At 38.8% G+C, this 13,857-nt stretch overlaps 1 long non-coding RNA gene across 1 annotated transcript in view; it reads left to right on the top strand.

Moving 5' to 3' along the window:
- LOC110838333 (uncharacterized) overlaps window positions 1-13,857 on the top strand; it is a 147,601-nt gene that overhangs the window by 94,196 nt on the left and 39,548 nt on the right. Inside the window, exon 3 of the long non-coding RNA XR_015534871.1 lies at window positions 13,740-13,803. This is a non-coding gene — a long non-coding RNA (uncharacterized LOC110838333). The remainder of the gene's footprint in view (window positions 1-13,739; window positions 13,804-13,857) is intronic.

Below are 13,857 nucleotides of genomic sequence, written 5' to 3' on the forward strand. Positions count from 1 at the left end.
ACTGCTGATTCTTTTAATATCCAAAAGACCTGTATAACACTTATTACTTTATGTTTGAAGAAGTGGGTTCGAAACATGGTTCTCTACGCATTAGTTTTATAAATTCTTATAAAAATTTTCCATCTGTCCTTCCATAATAAAAATTGAAAGAGAATTAAGTTAAGTGTTGATGTCGCCATGATGATGGTGATGTTAAGCACCTCTGAAACGTCCATAAAATTCTACTAGACTCTGGGCACAACACCTCAGAAGAGTTATCTTCATATTTGCCGCTAGTAGAACTTGTAATATCACCTGCTGTTAACTGCATCTTCGTTTGCATCAAGTTACCCACACATTTTCCGCAAAGAAATAATCTTATAGATTAAAAACAGTGTCCGAAACTTATTTTGACCTTTAGCTCTGTACAGCTTTCTTTTCATATCTGAAATTATTGTATCTTAACAAATATTTGCTTTGGCCTGACAATACTTCTGCCGCGTTTTCTACATAGTTTTGCATTTACTTTATACTCTTCAAATATAACAGTAGAGATGTTTGCAGTTCAGAGGTTAATGAGCCCCCCACTAAGCTATATTAATCCGTGATCTCAAGAGACCGCCACTGGATCTTATTCTGAACGGGACGAATCCAGTTTACTCCTCAAGGCCTGTTGTTTGAAATGAGTCTTGATATTATACTCCATCCGCGCCTATGAACTCCAAGTGGTCTCTTTACTTCATTATTCCCAATCCAAATTTATGTAAGCATTTTTTTTATCTAAATCCGCCCACATACTTTTACTTTTATATTCAATATCCGCATTGCTTTTTTACGTTTTTCAGAGGGATTATTATCAGCAGGAAGCAATTGTGTTTTATTCCACTAATTTTCGTCAGAAGTATCTCATCCGCTGTGTGTTCTCGAGTCATATTTCAGTCTTAAATTGCAGTACGTTTTCAAAAATTATTCGCGAACGAAGCCTTGTTTAATTTCAATAGAAAGTAAAATGTATTATTACTTCATAAGGATATCCTGCAGTGTAAAAGTAAATGTACATTGCATCACATGTAAGGTTGGTCTTTTGAAACACAAGGATGTACTGACAAGTAAAGACAGATCGAGTGTTAAGACAGCTCTTACAATTTGGTACGAAAAGTTCACCGTTCCTCACTTTCTGCTTTATTTTTAATGGCTTACAACTGGCGAACATCTTGTTTGTGGTTTAATAGTTTTATGTCTGAAATTCTGATTACTGCATTATCTACTAAGATTACAAGCTTATGGTGTTGAAAATGTATGCACACGTAAACATTGAGGATATTTGGCGACTGTGCCCATGAGATTAGGAAATGCGGCAACCGATGCAGTGATAGCGTATACGGGATAGGCCGCCCCGTGTCACCGGCACAGCCACTAAATGTCCACACTGATTAGTAGTCTATTCTGCTGTTGAGTCACACACTGTTTCTTCGACTGTCGAACTTATTTATTTTGATCTGTGACTAGAATGTTCCTTCTCAGATAAATTTAAATGAGTATAGCACGGGTAAAAATTATAAATGAATGTCTTCTTTAGATTAATATTTTCACGAATCATAAAATTTTACGTAAAGTAATGTTTCCTTTTAATACATGGCCCGTGTGTGTGTGGGGGTCTGACCATATTTCTCATTTAAAACACTGAACAAATGTCGATATATAATATTGGGTTTCCGCGATAAAAGTAATCGGGTGTTTCCAAACCGATGGAACATAATTTGTAGTTCACACTAAGATCTGGTCGCAGTAAAATATTTTTTTTTTTTGTAATTCATTTTACATTTTTATTTCCACGTAATTATAATAAACCTCATTGCCAATGAGAAACATGGAGTCGGTTTGCCTGTGGAACTTTGCTTCCTACCTGTCAATTGTTTTCCCAGCTGTCAGTGCGATGTCGTGATTAGCACCAGTCCGGCAAAACAATTAGTACTTGGGATGTAAGGCACTAACAGCTGGCTCCCACATAAATATGAAAAAGCTCGGCTTATCTGCTCCGATGGTATGATAATGCGCGAAAAGAATCCTTCGTTTTTAAATGCACATTTTGGGGTGAACACAGGTCACACGTACACAAACACAAAGGAACGCGAATTCATTCACCTCTTTCTAAGGAATTAAATGAATATTATTATCATAATGTGAACATTCATTTAAATTTGCTATTTTTACCGGAGGGAATGGATGTGCGATCCTTAACTTTTTCTGGATGTAATTAGTGTCTTATGTAAACGTAAATTCTTCCGTCTGAAAATTTCCTGTAGCTGTCGGATCTTGGTTACCGATTTATGTGGGTTTGTTGACCCTCGTTTTTCTAACTTTTTTTTTCCTGTCAATGTGCCATTTTGGTTCCTAAGGACGCTGTATATTACGAAGAGGTGCAAAACTACATGTTGTTTTTTTGTTACGTTGGTTATCCAACGACGTTTCTCATCTGCGTTCGGATGGATTATTGTGCAATGTAGCTTATTTTTATTGATGAATATTTATTGAATAAGATTATATACAGACAAAACCTGAAAGTATATAAATTTAACTAACGCAAAATACAGATGATAACAATACAATGCTCTGGAAACAAATGGCCTCTTTTAAATTCCTGAACTAAAATATAAAAGAATTAAGTTATCAAGTTTACTTCAGATGTGGTTTGTCTCTTATGGTCTCGCATCTTACGAGTTTTTGCTTTGCGGCTGGTATATCAGTTTGTCAAGTGCGATTGGATGAATGTATATTTAATATAAACACTAATGGTTTCCGTGTTTGCGAGTCTTGAAGTTAATTTTGATTTAGGTACAAATTTCTACTAGTCTAATTAAATTACTGAACCTTTATAGATAACTGACACAGCTTTCATATGACATGAGGCCCCGACAAAGAATTTACTGTTATTTGTGAAAGGAAGGTCTATTGTTAGCTGAGAATCACCGTCTCAAATGAGGGGGCAGAGGTCATGTTTTGTGTAGAATGGCCAAGTAAGCACGTTAAGAAATTAATAACTTCATACTTAATGGGGCCTTGCGATAAAGCAAACCGCCAGTGGCGGTTTGCTTTGATATTGGCTGTACGATTAGACATTGCAGGACTTCGTACCTGGCTTTTATAGTCCGACACCGACCAAATGGAACACGGAAACAAAGTATCAGTTCGTCTTATATTCTTGTGCATTCAGATGACATCTATCGGAGAAACGTTCTACCTCTAAAGTTATGTCCTGGTACCGAGTTAGATAATATCAGATGAGAATATTTAATTAATATGAAATTGAAAGCAGAATTATTTCAGTAAGATGCTAAAGTGATAATGTTTATATAAAAAAAAAACAAGCGAAAATTGTATTTAAAGTACGATTTTCTTAAATTAATTAAGCAAATTTAAATAACAACATCGCTTAAATTTATTTTATTCGAGTTGTCCGTTTAATTTTAACGGGGGACATGTTCCTAGTAACTTCTATAATTCCCATATTTTTTTAAATTCTCAGAAGAGTTTTAGTCATTTGACTATCAAGTTATTGACGTCGTGTATCAGGCAACGACTATAATCGTGGTTTCAATAGTGTAAGTTTAAATTACTCGGTGAATATAATCAGAGAATATAGATTGGGTTATAATAGAATTAGTGTTTCCTTGTCAGGCAAGTTTTGTGACAAAGTTGTTTTTTGTTTAATTTTGTTTTATTGTTTGCCATAACACAAACGCTCACTCTTGCTTTATCCGCACAAGGGCTAGGCATATGTGATGATTAATTCATATATAGTCATTTAATATTTACGATGAAGTTGGATCGACAAACTGTGGTTAGAGGGACGTTTTTTATTTTGGTAAGAAATTATGTCTTTGTGACAAATCGAGCCACTGCCTTCCGGGTGATGATGCCGTGTGATATTGATATAAATTAAGTTGAGGAGGATGAACAGTCTCGCTCAATAACAAGTGGGTTTTATTTATTTAGTGTTCTGTCTGACGACAGGTCCATATGAACAGGATCCTTCCATCCTTTTCTCGGACTGGGACCTGTTCATATACGTTCTTGGCAGATGATACAGAAGTGGTTTGCCATTGCCTTCTTCTGTGTGTGAATGGAGTAATTGTTGGGATGCCACGGAGGAAAACTCCGTGTTGCCTAGACCACGGCCTTGCCCAACACAAGTTATAAATTCGGGCACCGCCGGGAATCGAACCCGAGACCCCCAGGATTACAAGGCCAGCGTTCTAACCGCTAGACCACCGTGGCAAAAGTGGGTTTATAAAATAGATTTGTTAAATTGTAGAATAACCCGTGATATGTGGATACAGTGTACGTATACTAACAATATGATATGCGAATCTGGTCTGGATTTATCTCGTTCGTAACAGAAACCATCTGCTGGCCCTTGTGAACAAGTTAGTGAACCATCGTATCCCATAAACGGCAAGGGATTTCTTGACTATATTTGAGCGACTGTTGGCTTCTGAGTAAGGACTGTAATTCGTGGAGTTAGGATGTCTGATTCCTGTTTGTTGTTAGTGTTTAATTGCACATTTCGTTACGTCCAATAAAATAAGAGACATGAAACGAGCTTTCTGTAAATAACAGAGCTTTGGTTTCCGAAATCACCCTATGGCTGTCGGGAACTGATAGTCGTATCTCGGTAAGAGGATAACGTGCTATAGTGGGGGATAACACAGACCACAGTGCAGTTTAACTGCCTACTTGAACCGCTAGCTCGTTAAGTAGTATTTTCGTTCCATTACACCGTATAAAGTAGTCCAGTATCTCCCAATTACAAAAGCAACACCACTCTGCCTAATCACAATTAGTTCAGCATTGTACTCTGCCGAAGACGTTATTAGGGCTTGGCGAGTAAGTGAAAAGTAAAGTTGGCCCACTGCTGTGCGTCGTGAAGGGGAGGTCGGTCTAGATCTCTGAGTTGGAAGTGAGTTATCACATTCACGCTCTAGCCGTTTTGTTTCGGGATAAGCTCAGGTGGTTTGGGCCCCAGGGCCGGCGACGAAGATAATAAGTGGCCAAACTCGGAGTTGGGACTTCAGTCACCTCATTAATTTAACTGTAGCTCGTCACAGGTTACCCATTTTTTTCCCCGATGTACATAATTTTATATTTGTGGTCTATTTAACGACGCTGTCAGCAACTCAAGACTATATTTTAACCCGCGAATGATAGAATGGTTAATGAATGGTATTCGAAAACTGTTTGGTACGAAGCGATCGTGGTATAACTTAAGATATTGGCCTGGCTTTATGGACATCAGTCAGGTACGATGATTTTCGAGTCGAGATTTGAACCCGGGATGTTTCATATATAATGCAGAGGGACTAACTCTTTGACCCCTTCGTTAAATTTGGCATTCAGAAAAGGAAGGCAGTGATCCTAATATGCATTAAACATGTCACCCGGTTATGACACGTGCCAGGAAATGTACGAGGGAGGCTTGATTGTTCTGTTCATCTCGTGGTCCAGAACGGCGCTGGGTCTTATCCGCCTCTCACTTACTTTATTCCTTAAGAAAAGCGACCGGAGTATGAAGATCAACACCGCCAATGTATAGGTCTGGCAAAAGTGAGGCTTTATATCCGTGCCCTTTTATTCTATAATTGCCTTCATGGCGTGATGCTAGTCACAGTAGCAAATATAGCTCTTTCAGTAGGTGATATTTCAGGTCCTCGAGTCTGCCAGTATGAAGATGACCGTTTCCTGGGATAATGCGTCGTGTAATCTGGTAGAAATTGGCCGACTCTTCAGAGGTTCTTACTACCTCCATCATCAAGGCGCCTCGATTATGGAGACAGTAAGCACTCTGAAACGTCGGTCAGTTTCGTCAAGACTGCACGGCGTAACATCGCAGAAGGAAGTCTTCTCCGTCGCTGTGCGTAGGTTGTGTCGTAAGAGTCAGTCCTCTTCAGCTTCGGCAGTTCCAGAAACTTTGGGGTGAGCTAGCCATCCAGCAAAATAGCTTTGTTACGTAACACTACGCTCGTAATATTGCTCCTGGTATACGAAATGCTGTGGTTTTGAGGCTGGGCGAACATTAGATCCCAGATCTGCTTTCTGCTTCGTCGTGTAGCTGCATCTTACCCCCGCTCATCCATACACTACCTCATCACAGTTGCCACTTTGTTGGTCCATCCATATTCACTTCATATTTATTATCTTTTTTTTAAAAAAAGCTTTCGCAAATAAAATTCGCAGAAATTCGCCTGTTAGCTTCGCCATGTCTGCTGCGTGTTGCAACTCGACAGTATTTTACATCAGATGTCTCCTATCTCACGAATTCAGCAGGTTTGCCACTCTTGAGAATTATCAGACTGAAGAGTCCGCCTCTTTGTAAGTGAAGTATTTTAAAGATTACTTCGACATCTGAGTGACGTAATTATCACTGTTGTACTCATTTTAATTAAAATCTTGAATATTCTCGCTACCTTTACAAACGAACACGACATTTAAATTCTAGTCAGCGTACTTGAAGATCATTACAAAGCAGAATTAGAAACTGAAGTGTATGCATCCCATTAAGCCAGGTTCTTTGCGGGCATGCCTTTTTGTAGCCGCTCCTTTGTTAATAAATTACTCAGAATCCGAAGAGATCTCATCCAGACACAAAACACAAATACGGAATCCTCCTGAAAGGATCCACAGAATTTGTCAAATTCTTATTTCACACAGCCTTTGTTCAGTCTGAACCGTGGGGTATTTACCCGCAAAAATATCCACTTGTCTTCAGTTACTGCCCATGGTTAGAACACCTTTGGACGTACCTCCACGCCCTTTAATAGTCCTAATGGCTTCGTGGTTATGCGTGTTAAGTTAAGAAGTCAGTTAGTGTCGCTGACATTGTAAATGTGCCTCTGAGAGCTGTAAAGAACGCCTAATCCTTACATACAAACATACTTTCAGTTTGCATCTTTTGTTCTGATGAAGTTAATTCCTGTAAGAACCTATCCTTACAGCTATTCACAGAATCCGGTTGGAAACCATGTTGGATTCCAACAGAAACCAGCGTGCAATTCGCCATGGTCTGTCAGCTGATTCACGCGGCCATAAATTCCGCACGTCCACTTACACCACTTTGTTTTACAAGATTTAATCTAGGTACATACACTGATTCTTTGGCAGGTTTCTATCTGCTTTTTGGGCTCAACCTCTGGCGCGAACTCACTTTTTAATATCGATATCTGCTGCTGTTATTCGTTTTCTTTCGCTAAGACGTTGGTTTTAGCCTCCGTTTATCAGGGGGAAGCACATAGTTATAGTATAGTACTGTCCGTGTGTTTGTGTGTACCAACTAATATCTGGCTGAAGAGCCAGTGGATGTATTTTAATCTTTTTCTGCTAGACCAACCATCTGTGTTTCCGTTATTGTCCATTGATACGACTTCATTACCGTAAGATTTAATAAGTTGCGTTTGAAGAACTCACATCACTGCCGCCAACCACGTAAACAAATTTTTGAAAAACTCTACTGATTACACATTTTTCCTTCCGCTATGCACATGTGTAGAACATGGCTATTATGAATCTATTAATAACTGTGTGTCCTCATGGAAGATACTACACCATGATAGCACTCCTGCTTCGTATTTGCGAGGTCTCTGGTTCAAATCTCGACCCGGAGGCCGGTAGTGCCCACGGAGGTTTTCCGTGAGACGGAAAGTTTTGTGTTAGTGTGTAAGAAGGTCCTTGTGAGATTTTAGGTTCTCACGGTCATAAGTGTGACAACAGATATCTTCACTGCTCAATTTTCTTTCGATCCTTCCTCTCTTCTGTGCTCCTTGTGTCCTTATTGCTTCTAACTGCAGGAAGTCTCGAAATCGATAACGAATATTGAAGGGTGAGTTATAACATTTTCCCACTACACACCAAAAGCAAGATTACTGCGTCCAGAAAACCAAAGTTCATCAAAGTACTACCCCCCCGCCTCGGTCTTTGTATTCGGAACCTATGTTCACATGTAATGCAATTTAATGTATGTACATTCAAACAGCTTCACAAACAGATGAGTAATGTTAAAACAGATAGATGAAAGAAAGTGAAGTAAGAGGTATTTGATGTTTCATTAGCACTTGGAACTCCGCTTGTCGACTGAACACAGAAACACTTTTTGTGAACACACGGCTGGCTGTTTCTTCAATGAAAACAAATTCCTCAGATGTGAGTTGAAGAATTAGGTAAGAACAGACCCAGTCATGAGACGAACCAAGACTCTCATGCACAGATTCAGTTAATTATTTGGTTAGTTAAACGATATGAAAGTATCTGAGTTGAACTTTCGGATTTATATAAAGCAAAGTCCCAGCTCCAGTAACAGCATTGTTTATCAGTCAGGATGCCAACCCTGGACCTCCCTGGAGACAATTGTCTTTGTCATGATGCGTGCGCGAGAGAACCGAGTGATACTTCACGGGGAAGTCTCCAGTGCATCGATCAGGCCGTGGCTGGCACCGCCTGCTCGTACTGCATCACTCCACACTGCCCAGTAGGTTGGGATACCTAGATAAAAGGCGGTAGTTGACAATATGCAAAAGCGAGCGAATCTTCTTCAGCCCTTCGAAGCCGAACATGGTATAAATAATATTTACAAATTTGGCTTATTCCTCGAAGAAAGCGCAATGCTCCGCGATTATAGAGTCCATTTTGTCAATCCTATTTGAATAAATATTTTTTTCTGAAAGTCATGCGTGACAGCATATGAAGGCGTAGACTGGATTCGTTTGTATCTAGACGCGATCCTTTGATGGACTCAACAAAAAGCGAGCAACTATCGTTTTTTAAGAAAACCTTTCTTACGTGGGAGTTAGTATTTGAAAAACTTTTCGAACATTGCTTCAGATGCTAATGTTAACGTATGTTCGAATCAAAAATGCACGTTTAGGTTTGCTTTTAATGATGCTTTCTCAACTGAATTGGTCAAAAATTGCTGACTTGTAGTAGTAACATGGTATACCGATGTCGCGTCTTGTTCGTTGGTTCAAAAATACCGACGTTTCAGAAGTGCTTACTGTTTCCTCCATCAGGGTGATGACTAATGACTGTCCTCATTAATGTTCCCATCTTTCGCATGTGTTTACTGCGGAAAGTTGATTTTTCATATCCTGAAATGGGCACATTCTGTATATGTGCGTACTTGTGTTTGCCTGACTTTAATTTTCAAAACCCCAACCTAGAATACCACACATTTTTTGATAATATTACGATGGATATTAGGGAAATATGGTGCGTGGTTGTGGACTGGATTTATTTGCTTCAGTATAGGCATATTGGAGGGCCGTAATGAATATTGGGGTTCTAAAAAAGAGTGGTCAGTGTTGAAACAAGTTTTATATTTTCTTTACGAATCAGAAATTTAATTTCCCGGAGATGCAGATGAAATATGTGGGCACACACAGACAAGGCCTGATCACAAAACAATAATTTACTAACCCGAAAAAGAAACGTTTATAAATGTAAAGGGACTGTTAAAGGTTTAAAACGACATGGTAACACTTCTGGATCTCTCCTCTGAACACATCTGAACCGATTGCTATTCATATATGACTGGTATAAACATCAATAACACCACCTCAACAATAATGTTATATTCATAATATCTAGACACAACTTCCATAAAATATACTGAGAAAGATGATAAAATTATAAAATTGTAAAAACTATAAATAATTGTAATTTGAGTTTAAAAGTTTATAATTTACACCTAATGACGGATTGATAAACCGAAACATGTTGTGAATGTTCCGATATAAATCGAATGCTCGATATGGAACATAAGATGATATTTTAATCATTTTAATTATCTTAACTTACTATTTTATTGTGATTTGACGGTAAACAAATATAATAATTATTTTGAGAAACAAAAAGTAAAGAATATTGGAAATAAAATAAAAGACAAGTTTACTTTTATTAATAATTATAACACCTGTGTGCTGTAAAACAAGGCAGGATTTCTGAACGCACTCTTAACCTATTTTCAAGACAGAACACGCGAAACGTTTGGACTTGTTTGTTTTCATTGAACGAAGCGGGCCATGATACCAGCCCAGCCGCCCCAAACCGCATTCTTGTGTTCTGCAGAGATATTTCGGATTGGTTTATAAGCGACGCGATCAGACGCGCAGATAAGAAGCGCATCTCGCGGGAGGTCTGCGTACGACTAAGCCAAACAGGACATGACTGGTTTGATCTATCGTCATGCGATTGAACACGCTGTGACCCTGTGGTCATGTGGCATCTGAAATGTCAGATAATTTACTGCGAACGTACCCCCCCTCTTCCTTACTCCTTCTACCCCTTCTTTCGTCCCTCCCCCTCATCCTTATTTACTATGCCTTTTTTCCTTTCATACTTTTCGTTTCTTCCTTATTTTCTGTTTTTATCTTCTGACAGATTCAGTTTTTCCTTTAATACCTGTTCCAGCCTATATTTTGGGTTAGAAACTTTAGTGCGTTTCGCGACTGTCCAGTGGTTCACCTGCGCCGATGTTACCCTCCTACGCAAATGTTCAGATAAGAAACCGTTCTAATTATCTGAAAATTCCCTTCTTCGTCTTGTCTCTTGGTACATGCGCGTGTGTCTGTGTTTTGGTGCGTTACGTCATTGCAAGCGATAAAAGAAGCGGATGTCTGAAGTTCTGCTTGCAGCTGATAACAAAGTAGGCCTTTGAAGTCTTCCGTTTCAAAACGTCAGCAGACAGAAATAATAATTCTTGGAACAGAAAATGGAAGTCCTTTTGAAAATATAATTCTGGTGCTCTTTTCACTTCACCAAGACTGTTGTATGTTCTTGGCCTAATCGATGTGAACGGGGTACCAGATTACCTTCGCCTTTTTAATTTTTATTATGTATACCCTTTGTAAGAAAAATAATTTAGTGATGTTAAAATATCAATAACAAGAATATTTACCTTCGAGAGGACATTTATATTTAATGTTGTTGAATCAGATTAACCTACATTCGAATCTGATGATGACCGTATTCGGTTGAACCATGCAGTTCAAAAACAAATAAATTAGTGGACAGTGAGTGTGTGTGAAAGCGACTGGATTTAGTCATTAAGAATCGTGGTATTATTAATTTATTTCCCTTTATTTAAGAAACCATTCTGGAAATTGTATAATGTCGTAACCAAATCTGGGTCAGGTATTTTGAAAGCTGATGTTCACATTCGTGCATTTGTTGCATATTACTTACTGTCTTTTCAGACACGAACCTAAGCCTGAAAGTCGCAGTGTTTTATCCCCAAATGTGTCATCCAGACAGAAGTCCCTTCAGATTTGTTAGGGTTAATGCCCACAGTTGTGCCAAGTCAAAAATTCCGGTTTAATCACCGTGTCCACATGTTTCGTGGTGCAGGTAAGAGACTTACATAAACAAGTAGAAGCTTGTAGAAACCGAGAGTCATCCTTGTGAATGTGGCAGGCAGGCAACTCACTCATTCGCCCAGAGGCCATTACAGCGTTCCCCGACCTTTCCTAGACCTTGGAGTTGCATTTCTTGAGCTTGCTGTAGCCTTCACTTCTTACTGATAAGCGATTTATCACTTCGCTGAAACTCGAACTCAGTGATTCGTTATGTCACTTAACGATAAATATTTTGCTCTACTAACGTAGCTCAGTTCGTGAGATTTCAGGTTCTGACGGCGTCGAGTATGTACATGACAGCCTTCCGGGGCGGTTCCGCCGTGTAATTAGGTGTAAACTGATCGATGATACAGGCAGTAAGTCTCCCGAAACTTCGGTAAAGTTCTGCAAGAATAAACGGTACAATCCCAGAAGGATGTTGTTGTCTTTATAACTCAGGTCTTGGTCCTGTCTTGCATATTATGTGTCCACCCGCATTTAATTATCCACGATTAAATTAATACAAAGAGAAATCAGGATTAATGCAAAGCGTTGACATTTTCTCTTTTTCTCAGTTCGTTAATGGATATGAAAAGTCTAAAAATGTGGCTGACTACTTAACCGTCTGAAACGCGAAGTTCATTGCAATTACTTTTAAAAATTTAATTCATGCCCAAAAGAAAACAACTCAATTTATTACGAAAATCTCTTAGCTAATGCTGTTTACGGAAATAGTCGCAGCTTGTTTTGAGAATCACACAGACTCGTAAACACCCTTCAGAGGTGAAATGCTTAGTTTCCAAATGTTAAAGTTGATGATATAGTCGCCACTTCGCCTTGCCATACGTTCGTTTTGCAGACGTTGTTAAAGACAAACAACAAACAGAAAGTTCGTTCATCCTACTCATATCTAGACAAGACAGCGTTTTTCTTTCTTTCAACTACCTTCAGATATAGACGATCGTCAGTTAACAAACAGATAAGCGAACATTTATCGATATCTGTTCAGTGTGAGTCATAGCGTTATGCATCCTTGTTCATATTGTGCAGCAATGTGTTCGCTGTCGTAGGAGATGTTAAATATTGAAATCTGCCACGAAATTTCAGTCGAAAAACGTGAAAGGAATATTCTTCCACAGTCAGGGCGACGCTGTAACCCAGATGGCACACTGCAGAATCGATTTCGATGAAATTTGATATTCGGAGCTTACATTGAAATCTAATTTTGAGATTTGTGGTTCTCTGGACGGTGACTGTGTCGATGTTGTACTTCTGGGTTGTGATGCCGTGTGAAATTTCTGGCATGTAGCAACGTTTCGGAAGATCACATTGCCTCCATCTTCAGCGCTGAAACACGGTTTTACAGCGCGGACCAGAAAACTACGTAGTACAGTGAAATACGTCTTCCACATTTGTTTCAATATCAGTGCAATAATATTGTAGGCTGTGAAGTTTTTATCTCAGAATCTTTGTTCTTTGTGTTCTAAATTTTCAGATTAAAGTCAGTAAGGCTTTTAGGATAAGAACGGTTCTTCTAACTTATCACCTGCAAATAGACCGCGGCCTACATAACGAGAAAGAGTTGACAACTGATGTTCTTTATCACAAATGTTTTAAGTGTTTTGTGTTGAAGTTTCTGACATAGTGCCACCAGTTATCGATAATTTATGTCCCTGATTATTTTCAAATTATTTTCAGAAATATTATTTGATATCCTGTTGGATTACATGTAGTACTGCTACGTCTAAGGACTTTGTCTGTAGTCTAATATTCTAAAAATGAATCCACGACGGTTCGGGAACTGATTGTTCCCATCTTCAGGTGAAAATGCCTACTATGTTGAGTCCAATAGAAGGATCTATTTTAAGTCTCTGCAAAGAAGCATATTTATTTATTTATTTAGTGTTCTGTCTGACGACAGGTCCATATGAACAGGATCCTTCCATTCTTTTCTCGGACTGAGACCTGTTCATATACGTTCTTGGCAGATGATCCAGAAGTGGTTTGCCATTGCCTTCTTCTGTGTGTGAATGGAGTAATTGTTGGGATGCCACGGAGGAAAACTCCGTGTTGCCTAGACCACGGCCTTGCCCAACACAAGTTATAAATTCGGGCACCGCCGGGAATCGAACCCGAGACCCCAGGATTACAAGGCCAGTGTTCTGACCGCTAAACCACCAGTCGGCCAAAGAAGCATACCATATTTTAAATCTAAAATTATTTTAAAATATCTTCTACAAATGCGTAGCCTAAATATTTTATATTATAGTCCTGTACGATACATATATTTAATATGATTAATGGATTAGGTACAATTTTGTTTGAACATAAGGAGTCTGTGCTCTACAAGGGTATATTATGATTTTACTTGTTTGATTTCAGAATCCATTGTACCTAGTTTTGGAGAAAAACTGAAGAGACTTCGAAATGCCAGCGTTCCGGAGGGGTGAGTCCACAACATAATTTACATAAATTTAATATGGTGTCGATTGTTCACGCA

The sequence above is a fragment of the Zootermopsis nevadensis genome, unplaced genomic scaffold, assembly GCF_977971745.1.
Source record: "Zootermopsis nevadensis isolate Lab colony 2312 unplaced genomic scaffold, Znev_1.0 Znev_ptg000012l, whole genome shotgun sequence".
NCBI classification, from domain to species: Eukaryota; Metazoa; Arthropoda; class Insecta; order Blattodea; family Termopsidae; genus Zootermopsis; species Zootermopsis nevadensis.